This window comes from Dendrobates tinctorius, unplaced genomic scaffold, assembly GCF_039654945.1.
Source record: "Dendrobates tinctorius isolate UK_male_01 unplaced genomic scaffold, ASM3965494v1 ptg000020l, whole genome shotgun sequence".
Classification (NCBI taxonomy): domain Eukaryota; kingdom Metazoa; phylum Chordata; class Amphibia; order Anura; family Dendrobatidae; genus Dendrobates; species Dendrobates tinctorius.
In genome coordinates, this window is record NW_027361688.1 from 30,840,477 (window position 1) to 30,853,457 (window position 12,981).

The 12,981-nt window shown below is 41.5% G+C and overlaps 1 protein-coding gene across 1 annotated transcript in view; it reads left to right on the top strand.

The window, feature by feature from the left end:
• Positions 1 to 737: 737 nt before the first annotated feature.
• Positions 738 to 12,981, top strand: part of FAT2 (FAT atypical cadherin 2) — a 94,775-nt gene continuing 82,531 nt past the window's right edge. Inside the window, exon 1 of the mRNA XM_073567931.1 lies at positions 738 to 879. The gene's annotated coding sequence lies outside the window, so the exon portion shown is untranslated. The remainder of the gene's footprint in view (positions 880 to 12,981) is intronic.

A 12,981-nucleotide genomic window follows, 5' to 3' on the forward strand; every position in this document is an offset into this window, starting at 1 on the left:
TGTGGGATCTGTAATGAGTTTCACTAGGAGTAATATTTCTGTGTGGTTGCATATATAGGACTGGATGAAGTTCTGGAAACGGCTTAGCGTAAAGTAAACGGATGTCGCCGTATGTTCCTGACTATCAAAGTTGGGAGGTATAATCATCCTTTAGGTCGTTTTTATGTACAAATTGACCATCTTATTCCAGACTAAACAATTCCTAACTTTGGCATCACAACCGACTGTTCAGGTATAACTTCCAAAAATCTAAAATGGTCAAAATCAGGCGACATTTATGATGTGTATCTATGGCCTGCTTCAAAGAAATAGAAGGCCCTAATGACTCCACCAGCAGTATAACCAGAAATCATTAGAGCTGCAAATTGAGATCTGCACAGTCATACAGCATGTCAACCAGCTTTATGCAGGTGAGTTGCGTCAGGTTGCAATACTTCCAGTGCATGGTGTATATTACATCGATTAATGTGATTTTCATTAGAAAAGTATTTATTTTTTTGCATGGTTTGTAACAATGGCTCACGCTTCCCCCACTGTAATTGCTGCAGTGAATATAACTATCTGCATACAGATCTAGGATTTGGCTCTGTCACAATCCCTCACCTTGGGGAGAGAATCACTCCCTCCTCCTCCTCCTCTACCCTAGCCTGTCTGACAGGAGCTGGGCTCTCAGGACACACCTCTCCTGCTTGCTAGCCCTGTGCTTCTACCTGTTCAGCTTCCACTGTAGGACACTCTTACCACTACACCAGGTGTATCTACATTCAGTAAAGACATGGAGCAGTGGACTTTCCTGCATCTTAGGGGAGTCAGACACCCCCTGTCTATGACTGCCGAGGCCTAATTAACCCTAAAAAAACAAAAGTCAAACCCCTCACGGTAAGTGATTTTTTTTATATTTGCAGAAAGTTACTGACGTTGGGATAGGAAAGAGTTAGCTGTAGTGCACGTGGAAAAAAAAGCATTCAAACAGGAACTTACAGTAGGTCAAAAAGTAAAAAGAGTATTGCAGAACAAAGAGATAACAAAAGAGAAGGTCAAACAATGGAACGATGCCAGAAGGCATAAGCGAGAGACGACCAGGAAAAAAAGGAGAAATAAATTGGTCATTATCAGTGCCGGTGGGAGTCCTATGGCGGTGAAGGATGCCCGTATTTGAAATGCAAAGACACTGAAAAGGAACTTAAGTAAAGACTTTAATGATTTCAATACACATAACACTGGCATTCTTAAGGTTTGTGGAAAGTCTTAGCTCCAGGCTTAAGCAGTGAGCATCCTACAACGATAGACCTCCTTGGATTTTGGAAAAAGTTACTGCTAGAAGATTGAGGTCTTCTAGTTTGCTGTGGCTCCTTGAATTTCGGAAGAGTTTTGAGCTAGAAGCTTGAGGTCTTCTTCTAGTTTGGTGTGGCTCCTTGGATTTTGGAAGAAGTTTGAGCTAGAAGCTTGAGGTCTTCTTCTAGTTTGGTGTGGCTCCTTGGATTTTGGAAGAAGTTTGAGCTAGAAGCTTGAGGTCTTCTACTAGTTTGGTGTGGCTCCTTGGATTTTGCAAGAAGTTTGAGCTAGAAGCTTGACGTCTTCCAGTTTGGGGTAGCTCGTTTGATTTTTGAAGAAGCTTGAGGTCTTAGTTTGGTGTGGCTAGCATGGATAGCATGGAGTAACTTTTGACAGATGCACATTGAAGATCATCTGGCTGCGAAACATGACTAATCCTCACTTCCAATTTTCCACTTGAACAAAGTTGGTTTTTCTATGAAGCTTAAAAAATATTAATTTGGAAGATAGAAACTCACTAAACCGGCTAGAGGCATTTTGGATCTGTGTAGGATAACTGTGTCTAGTGCTGAGGTACAAGTCTGGAAGCTGATGAACAAGGTAGGAATGTCTAAGAATGCCATGGGTAATTTGGATAATAATTAATTATGAGATGTGGCTGTGGTATGTGGAAAAAATGTTGTTGGCTAGAATCATAAGGTGTCTATACACATTTGAGTAAGTTGATGAAAATGGACGATTTCAACCATTTCTTGTCGGGTGGGATTTAGTAATGATCATTTTTGCCTTTCGTTGGGACACCTTCATCTAGAATGAAGTTGGTCGTGTTTGATTTCTTTGGCTGATAAGATTGCTCGTCTTATAATCAAAGCAATTTTAACTAAAATGTGTATAATGGCAGAATGATCGTTTGCCAGATGAATGGATATGGTTGGTCTTAGTTATACGTCATTGGTAGAGCACACATGGATGAGGTGTAACTCAATTAGATTTTTTTTCATTATTTTATAACCTTTAAATCTCAAAATTCGGGATAACAGAAAATTCTAATAAAAATGTTCCTTAGGCTTTCAAGAATAGTTCCTCATTTCTAACCCTAGTTGACCACACTTAAAAACATGGACTAAGAACATGTTGAAATGTCCAGTAGCCGAGTGTTATCAAAATGTTTAGGATTATTAGGACTGTTGTAGGGTATGAGTCTTCTGGTTTAGAGCAAAGGTTGTTAAATTGTTATCTTAGGGTCAACAGGGAAGAAGTAGACACTTTAGGACTTTAGATAATCTGTGTTGGTTATGACACTAAGATGGGAGTTTGTTGAGCGTTATATGTTTCTCAGTTTACATAGCATATGTATGAGCCATCTTGAAACCCAGCCTCTTGTCCTTCACCATAAGGGCATATGAACATGGACGTATTATAGCGATGAACTCATCCATAATTTGGTGATGCTCATCAACTGCAATGGGCAAGTACTTCACCTCCTATGTTATCTGGAGGTACACAGAAGTTTTGGCATGGTCTATTAGGTACCTTATCCTGTAGATGACCTGTTCTCTTGGGCACATGGAGGGTCTACGGGTCTATGATATGAACCCTTTGGGACTCCATCAGCGACCAAAGCCCTTGTGTCTCATAAACAAACTATAAATTTGCTGTAAAGATACAAGATGAAGAAATGCACAGTATAACCCTCTTCTCTCGAGGTCATAATGACCCAATTTGCAGGGATAAAACATATCATAGGACATCAGCAACTTTCCATTATATGTAAGATGACACGTGATGTTCTACCTATTCTCATGCTATATTTTTGCACAGTAATACTTCTCCTGATTGATATGTGAGGTTTTGTCCTCTCGCTTTGTCAGTCTGCAAAAGTTAATGCACAGAGGGGTCAGTTTTGAATGCAGGCGATGTTTACAATGACCTATTTTAATGGACGTGTCAATCAGCGAGTGCTCTATGTCTATAGCTTGCCATGCTTGCATGTCGGTGGTAATAAAGGTCTTTTTGACTATAGTGCTATATATATAATTTATATGTAGTGAGTGATAGGAAAAGTGTATTGTGAGCTTCACTGCTGGCAGGGACTGATGTGAGTGGATTTTTTTGGACACGGTATCTGTGCTTTCTATTTAATGCATAAGGAAGATGTCTTTCTATGTGTTGTACTTTAAGTCTAATGTTCTCTATGTGTACTTTGTTATGTATCTGTATCTTCTATACATATTACGCTATGTCTGTGTAACGACCTGTAAAGATTTCTACTAGATGCAAAGCTGGCCATGAAGAGTAACCATCATTTTTTTTCTACATAAATCAATAGTACACGTGAAAATAAGAAACTTTATAATATATCTTATTAAACAAATCTTATTCTTTCTCCTCCTGGATGATCTTTCATTCTCAAAATTCTCAGTGCACATGTAAAATGCATCGTCAGTGAATACAGACTTTTCAATGACTGAGATAGGAGATGACAGTTGGTGCTCATGAAGTTCTATGGAGAAATGTAATCAATGTTTCAGGAGAACTTACAGCAGAATGTGTGTGTATTCTTCTAGCTCCTCCCTCCTCCATAAAGCACCAGCTTTCATCTTCTGTCTCCGTAATGGGGAAATCTGTCTTCCCTGATTTTACCCATTAATTGAAAGTGAATGATCAGTCCAGGAGGTGAAAGAAGCAGATTTCCCTAATAAGATACATTACAAGCTTATTCTTTTTTTCTGTGCACTATTGATTTATGAAATAAAAATTAAAACAATGGTTACTCTTTAAGATAGGTTTCAGTCAAAATGCGTCAATCAAATATCGATTAATCAATCCAGACTGAAGTAGCGAATCACAGAGGTGGCTCAACAACAGAGTAGATTTGTACATTGGGGAATGGTTATCTGCTTTTGGACGTTCCTGCCACACACTGGTATCTTCAGCACAGGTGGACACAGAGAGACGAGGCCCCTGTGCAAGATCAGTATCGGGGCCCTATGTAGCTCATAAAAATACACAACTCCACCTGCTTTGCTGCTTCAAATGTCCCCCGTTATCTCATGGACCCCTGTGTGCTGCACAAGTTGCACCAATGTTATACCAGGGCCTGATCTTCAGTAGGTGGCGCATTTTTGCCAGAAAGTAGTCTGCCATCGTCCATCACGAGCGATGTACGAAATTTAAAAAATGGTTGGTTATAATGGCAAAAATATTCACATATCTATTGTATTTCATATTAGTAAAAAGGTATAAAATACTAAATTGTGATCCCTGAAATTTCCATTCCGTCTATGAGAATCCAGAGGTAGCTGTGCTGATTTCGAAATTTGGCACACCTGATTTCACAGATGGTATCACAGTGACCCACATTTACTAATTGTATCCCAGTGGCGCACGCTGTCTCTTAGACCAGTTTCGCACATCCGACTTTATTTTCCCAACAACAGACCGCGATATCTTGACTAGAGATGAGCGAATTTGTTCGGATTCTGTTCCAAATACGATCGGAATCGAATATTGTTTTTGCAATAGCCGAACGTCATTAGAGTCAGTGGGAGTAGAAATTACCAAATATGTTCGGCACTGATCAGAAGACATACATTCGGCACGAATATGGCTCGAATATGTCAAAATCAGATTCAGGGACAAAATCCGAACAAATTCGCTCATCTACAATCTTGACCGACCGCAGGTCTATTGACCCGAATTCAACAGCTTCTTAACATACTGTTAAGTTCAGGGTAACAGATCTGAGGCCACTTTCGAGATCGTGGTCCATATTTGGGTCATGGAAGCCGGCCGGATATGTAAGCTATGTGAATATGCCTTAGTTGGCTTACTTTCAGCCAAAATTTTGTTCCTGTAAACTATCGCACACCAATAATACATTTTGGTTCTTGTTCCTTTCTCTAAATCCTTTGCCCCTTATTTTAGACACTTTGAAAAATTTTCTATTGAGGTACAAAAATTCTTTGTAATACATTTGTCGAAATTGATTTGTGCCACCGACACCAGATTTCCAGCCCATCCTCATTAGTAACTGTGAACCATAATATTTTATATAGTTCCAGGCAGCGGGGCTACTTGAAACTCATGGGCCCCAATGCAAAATCTCCAATTATCCCAGGTTGTTAATGGTAATAGTTTTTTCATATGGGCCAAAGAGATATTTCGATCCCCTTAGGTTTCAGGGACCGGTTGCGATTGTAAGGTATACACCTACTATAGTTACGCCCTTGGTTCCAAGGGCTGGTAGAACATGTGTCCAGGAGATTGGATGTCAACAGTCATGTTGCCTTGTCCAGGGTATTTAGATCCAGAACTAGGTCACCAGATTTAACCGTTGTGAAAGGCAAAGAAAACTCTAGCACAAAAATTGGCTCTTCTGCATGGATGTGGTCATTGGCATGGGTAACAGCACTGTATAAGGTGCACCAGACAACCTCTCACCTCAATTAGCTGTTACTAAGCGATTTCATTAAAATACCATTATTTTACTGCACATGCTAACCTTCCCCCGCCGTCACAAAAGGATGTTGATAATAAGTAGTTGGGGGTGTGAAAGTGGTCAATGGTAAGGGAAGAAGGAATGAAAAAAACCCTTGAGCCGTGGAGCTTGTTGGGGGAAGGTTGTGTATAGGACTCAATGCTAGGCCGCCACATGTGTGTGCTGGGATAGGACTGAACTCCTACCCCTGACTTGTGTCAATACGACCCTACAGATAATCTCCTCATTATGAATTGTTTTGTCTCCCAGTTCATTGGTGAACATGGCACTTATCTCATGGGGACAAGTCCGAGAACACGCTGCTGGTGCAAGCTATTGCTTTCTCATCAATAAATACTACAAAAGAGCATGGAAATACAGGCAGCATGAACGCCTTTTGTTATTCCTCCCCGGATGCTTGAGGCTCATGGTGTTGTACTCACTTGTGTATTCTTCCATTAGCCCAGCTAATAAGAGGTGTCACATTGCATTTCCCTTTATGATTCGGTGTTCCCAGGTAATCTCGATATCTCTGAGTAGATGTAAGGAAATATTTCACACTGGTGGATATGTAGAACTTTTCACAAAAGAGAAGTGGTAGTGGAGGTCTAGACGTTTGATTTCTATTGGCAGATTTCCTTGATTTCAATGAGATCGGCCAACAAGTCAGCATCGATGGGGTCTGCCGGGTATTGACAACCACCAACGGGGGACAATAGCTACATACAGAACAACTGTCCTGAATTTGCAGGGAATGTACCAACAGTCTTGACAGGGTAGAGCTGAAAAGGGGTAGGGTTCACACAACCCCCACCTATAAATCATTATTTCAGGGCAGGATTGGGGATAAGGGATAATTACAGACAGATTTGGGAGCTTGACTACCAATGTTGAATCTATGGAGGATCTGGCATCAATTGAACACCCAAGCCCTGACACAATAATAGGGTCCAGATGACCATACAAAGGTCTATTTCTTATGGGATCATTTACAAATAACCTATTAAATCTTATTAATATTAATATTATGTCCTGTGTGTTCAATGATAACAACTAATTGGGGCATAGCTAAAGAGGGCGGTCAACCAGGATATTTAGTTACTGGGCTAAGACATCAAAATGAGCATTTGCCCCAGATGAATAAAAGTCTGCACATGTTTTGAATAGATGAAGGGTGGACCCAATGAATCCCAATTCAGAAATGTTCTAAATTATAAAACAATGGCTAACTAATTTAAGGCCTTGTACACATTTGGTTGTTGTCGGCTGAATGATTGTTCTGTCAACAACTATCTATTCCGAGTCCCTCATGCACCGCCACGTGGGTTCTGTGTTTGACCCACTAACAGGGAGAAAAAAAGGACTCAACGTTGCAAACCTTTTCTTGCCCAACATCATTAGTCGGGGAAGAGTCAGGAGGTCTCCATGCAATTTGATGCTCAGCCGAACCTGTCGATATAGGTCGGTTCTGAAGACTTTTGACTAATGTGTATGGGGGTCTTTCCAGAGCTTAAGAAAGGTGCCCATACACATAAGGTTTATTTTGGCATACTCATGGATTTTGGTGGGACTGTGTATTATGAATGAGGGCATCCCAACCAAACCCCGATGGCAAATGACATGGGAGAATGGGAGATCCAGATTGTGTCCTTGGATTTCAACTTCTTGATCTTTTTTACTTTTGGAGATAAGCTTCTTCCAAGCTTTCTCTTTTCCAAGTCTGGGTTGGTTGAGTTAGCTGTCACTGAAGGAGCTCTTGGCTGGCAGCTATCTAATGAGCCTAACCCAATGAAGTGTATCAATAGTGAGTCTTCTGGAACATGACTGCCCAAAAATTATTTTATATTTAAGGAAAATTAATATTTTTCCTAAGACTGAAAGTCATAACTAAGAGTTTGATGCCCATCAATCATGAGAGTGGAGCAGTGCAAAGCCTCATCTGAATGGAGAGGGCGTCTAGCATGCACACCTTTACTCCATTCATTGTCTACAGGACTGCTGGAGTAAGCCAATATATTTTTTCCTTATGGATAGGGCAACACTTCCAATCCTTGGAAGACCCCTTTAAGTTCAGTCTGTGGGGTCAAGAGTTGAAAAGTTTCAGAGGGTTGCCAAAATATGTTGCAAGTCTAATTTCTGTAGTTCTTGTGACATCTACACAGATGAGTTTGCTACAACAACTCCGAGCTGTCAGTGATTAACGACATCTTAAAAATGTTTATCTTTGTCATATGTTGGGTCAGGTGAATGGGTCCTAACAAGAAAACCCTGCCCCTATGCCGAAATGGTGCGTGTCCTTGTAACACTGCAGTAAACTGACAAGACATAACCCCCTGCTGTGCTCTTCATAAAAACACTGTCTCTGCAGGTAACAAAAAGGCTCACAGTAATTACCCCCATTAAAAAGTCACACTTTTATTATTTTATGGGAGGCCAAACATTTTGAACCAGAAGGGGTTGTCCCAATAGTGGACATCCCCTTTGTCCATTAGATTGGCAGCTGAGTTTGGTAGAACAAACTCCTCAACCAATTTGTATGGAGGCCTCCCGACTCTCTAACATGCTATTTCTTCTTAACGTCTTTTGTTCTCAGGGAGATAAACCAACTCCGTAGGTGTCTGACAGTGACTAACTCCCCTCTCTCCATTGAAAATACATGTAAGCTTGGTAGACTGAGCCTACCTATGTATGGGGGAGTCAGGAGAGAATACTGATGCCCGACTTCTTTCTAAGGTGAATTGACACCTTAAGAAACTAATTTAAGATAAGACATTTCTCTATACCTGATGGAGGAGGACCTAGGCTACGTTGACATGTCCAGTAGTGATCCATTAGAAAGGATCCTTCAGTAATTCGTTGGCAAAAAAGTTGTGCAGAACCAACTTTTTTGTCCGTTTTTCAATAACTGATCCCTGCTGGATCCGTGCTTTTGACATTGAAGTCTATGGAAAACTGATCTGCTAGCCATCCATTTTTCTTTGATCCATTTTTGCTTACTGGATCCAGTGAGCAAAAAAACTGATCTGTTTTCCATAGACTTCAGTTTAAAAAAAAACAAACTGATCCAGCAGAGATCAGTTATTTAAAAACAGACTAAAAAAGTTGGGTCCGCACAACTTTTTTTTGCCAACGGATTACTGCTGGATTTGTTCTAACGGATCACTACTGGACATGTGAACATAACCTAAGTGACTTTTTGTTGGTTATTTTTTGCATTGGTTATTAGTATAGGGGCATACTTGTTAGATTATATGCAACCAATGCATAACCATGAAAAACTATTTAAAAGGGAATCTGTCTGTAGGATCAACCCCACTAAGCCGTTTATTGGGTGATGTATTTTAAGCCGAGTTAGAGATCATCTCACCCAACGAATGAGTGTTTTCATGGCTTGATGGGAATGAGAATTCCTAGGAGCATTCCCCAATTAAGGACCCATCTAATTCAGCATTAGTGTGTCCTGACAATTCCATACAGTCAGATTGGGCTCAGAAGATTGGAGTTGGCATCCAAACCCTAACTTTAGTGTTATCATCAGATTGGCAGGTATCCACCCAAAGAAAGCATTGTACATTTCCAGGCATCGGAGTGATCTTCCTGCACCTGTACAGTAATATAACCTTCATCATTTTTATATCAGGTCCTAATAGGCCCTAAATACCTTCCCTATGTAAACAGATCATTAGCACAATCCCGCTGTGATCATAAAGTGTAAAGCGCTTGATCTTAAGGAAAACCGAGTCTGATTATATTATGACTTTCAAAAATTTCAAAGCTGACATGAGGTTGATTCTTCTCGAAATTATTCTCCTACATGTGAGGTGACCCATGAGTCATGATCACTGCACCTTTAAAATGACAGTATAATTTGTTTTTATAGTCTGTGATCTGTATCTTTTCGCTGGTCCTGTCATCTAATATGACAAAATGCTTGGATTTACTTGTAATTAGAGCAGTCGTCAGATATACCACATCAATGGGGAATATCTGACGCCACAGTCTTTACTGTAGGTCAACGACTACGTACAGACGTAAAAGCATAAATACTATCGAGATAACACCGATGCAAGAGGCTGAGATGTGGATGGTGGGATCCACAAATTCTAGAGATGCCCCTATGTCCGAGACATAGAAAAAAACCCCACATGATTGGTGATGACTTACTGATTGGTCCTAGTCCTAGGTCCCGCTCTGACAAAACAGAATTTTTTTATCCCGATAGGGCAATTCTATCCCCATTACAAAAAGGAGCGGCAATTAGAAGCCCCACGGTCACTCCATTCATTATTTATGTGGCTACTGAAAATTGTCAAGTACAAAAGTCTGGAGCCCCATTGGGAATGAGAGGAACTGTGGTGAAGCATGTCCACTGGGGCTCTGCGCAAACTGGGATAAAATGTATAATGGGCCCCATATAGTGCTCCATAAAGTACAGTATAATGGCCCCACATAGTGCTCCACACAGTATAATGGGCTCCATATAGTGCTACATACAGTATAATGGGCCCACAAAGTGCTCCATACAGTATAATGGGCCCCATATAGTGATCCATACAGTATAATGGCCCCACATAGTGCTCCACACAGTATAATGGGCTCCATATAGTGCTACATACAGTATAGTGGCCCCACATAGAGCTCCATGCAGTATAGTGGCCCCACATAGAGCTCCATGCAGTATAATGGGTCCCACATAGTGCTTCATACAGTATAATGGGCCCCATATAGTGCTCCATACAGTATAATGGGTCCCACATAGTGTTCCATACAGTATAATGGGCCCCATATAGCGGTCCATACAGTATAATGGGCTCCATATAGTGCTCCATACAGTATAATGGCCCCACATAGTGCTCCATACAGTATAATGGGTCCCACATAGTGCTCCATACAGTATAATGGGTCCCACATAGTGCTCCATACAGTATAATGGGTCCCACATAGTGCTCCGTACAGTATAATGTGCCCCATATAGTGCTCCATACAGGATAATGGCCCCACATAGTACTCCATATAGTATAATGGGCCCAACATATTACTTCATATAGTATAACGCCAAAATGAGGATGAGTGACCTCATGGAGATCAATATCCAACACTGCGGAGACACCATCACATGTTTCTCAACGCAGTGATTCTAGAGCAATGCCCCCATCCCTTATGGGAAATATGCAAAAACATGTAAATCAACAGCCGCGGAGACACCATCACATGTTTCTCAACGCAAGCAATGACTAGCCAGGTCTTTCACCGGGAAGGAACAACCACGGGAAGGGCAGTCTCCAATGAAGGAAACCACCTATGCCAAAACATGGTATCCATCCACAGACAGCTGTTTCGGGGTATTGCCCCTCATCAGTGTGGAGTAGGAAACTGGCTAGTAGGAGCAATGCCTAGTAAAAGACTGCGAAAATGAGGATGAGTGACCTCATGGAGATCAACATCCAACACTGCGGAGACACCATCACATGTTTCTTAACGCAGTGATTCTAGAGCAATGCCCCCATCCCTTATGGGAAATATGCAAAAGCATGTAAATCAACAGCCGCGGAGACACCATCACATGTTTCTCAACGCAAGCAATGACTAGCCAGGTCTTTCACCGGGAAGGAACAACCACGGGAAGGGCAGTCTCCAATGAAGGAAACCACCTATGCCAAAACATGGTATCCATCCACAGACAGCTGTTTTGGGGTATTGCCCCTCATCAGTGTGGAGTAGGAAACTGGCTAGTAGGAGCAATGCATAGTATAATAGGCCCCATATAGTGCTTGATATATTAAAATGAGCTCCATATAGTGCTCTATACAGTATAATGGCCCCACATAGTGCTCCATACAGTATAGTGGCCCCACATAGTGCTCCATACAGTACAATGGGCCCCACATAGTGCTCCATACAGTATAATGGACCCCACATAGTGCTCCACACAGTATAATGGGCCCCATATAGTGCTCCAAACAGTATAATGGACCCACATAGTGCTCCATACAGTATAATGGGCCTCATACAGTGCTCCATACAGTATAATGGGCCCCACATAGTACTCCATATAGTATAATGGTCCCCACATATTACTCTGTATAGTATAATGGGCCCCATATAGTGCTTGATATATTTTAATGGACCCCATATAGTGTTCCATACATAAAAATTTAATAAGCAAATATTCCTCTCCCCTTTCCCCAGCTGCTCCAGTCTTCTGACCCTCTGCACTGCTGAGCACAGAGGGTGCGCTGTAGTGACATAATAGCACCCTCTGCGCTCAGATGTCAGAGCTCAGACACAGAGGGGAAATGATGGGAGAGGGAGTGTAAGCTGATGGCTCCCTCTGTTATCATGGTTTTCAACTTTATCGGCATCCAGGATGCTGGCAACTGGCTCCCCTGACTCACGGGCCCCATAACGGCTGCGTTGTCTGCTGCCATTGGCGGTAGCCTGTACGCCACTGCAAATGACACCTCTTCAAGCTGCCATATTCTTCACTGGATTGACAAAATTCACAGTGAATCCATGAATATAAATACCCTATAATCCCCCATATCAAGTTGTATCACAAGGCAAATATATGTGCAGGCCTATCACAGGGGTGTAAGCAATGGCTTTTTCCCTTGCGTATGTGTATAGGGGATCGTTATCTGAGGTATATGAGGCAGTTCTTCTTGTTTCCAATCTCCTATTAGAACTTTTTATGCCCACCCTCAAAACAAAGCTAATTCTGCATGCCATAAAGGTGATGACTGCTCATGTGCTTGGAGCCATATCTACCCCTCCTGGTCATAATTACACTACCCAAATTAGGAAAACATTATCAAAGGGTGGGAGATCAAAGCAAGAAGGGAACACCAAATCCTCTAGGAGGAGATAAGGTGAATCTGGGTTGAGCTTATTTAACAAATCCAGGTCCGGCAGAGTTTGTTTAATGACCTTTGCTTGATCATGAAGAAAGATTGCAATGCAACAGCGGATAATACAATCAATATCTACGCACACACTGTTATTGCTCTTGAGGAAAATGGCATAAAACTACTACTGATAGATACCATATCCTGCTGAGAAAACAAAACTACCTAATAAACTATTGATAGGGGAGAGGGAGCAAGACCTTTCCTCCAAGCTAGGCCAAACAGATTGTGACCAGAACCTGTTGACGTAGTCTTAAAAAAAATCAATCACTTGCCATAAACATGTAATTTTTCCCCCTGGTGTAAATGTCGTTGTTCTCC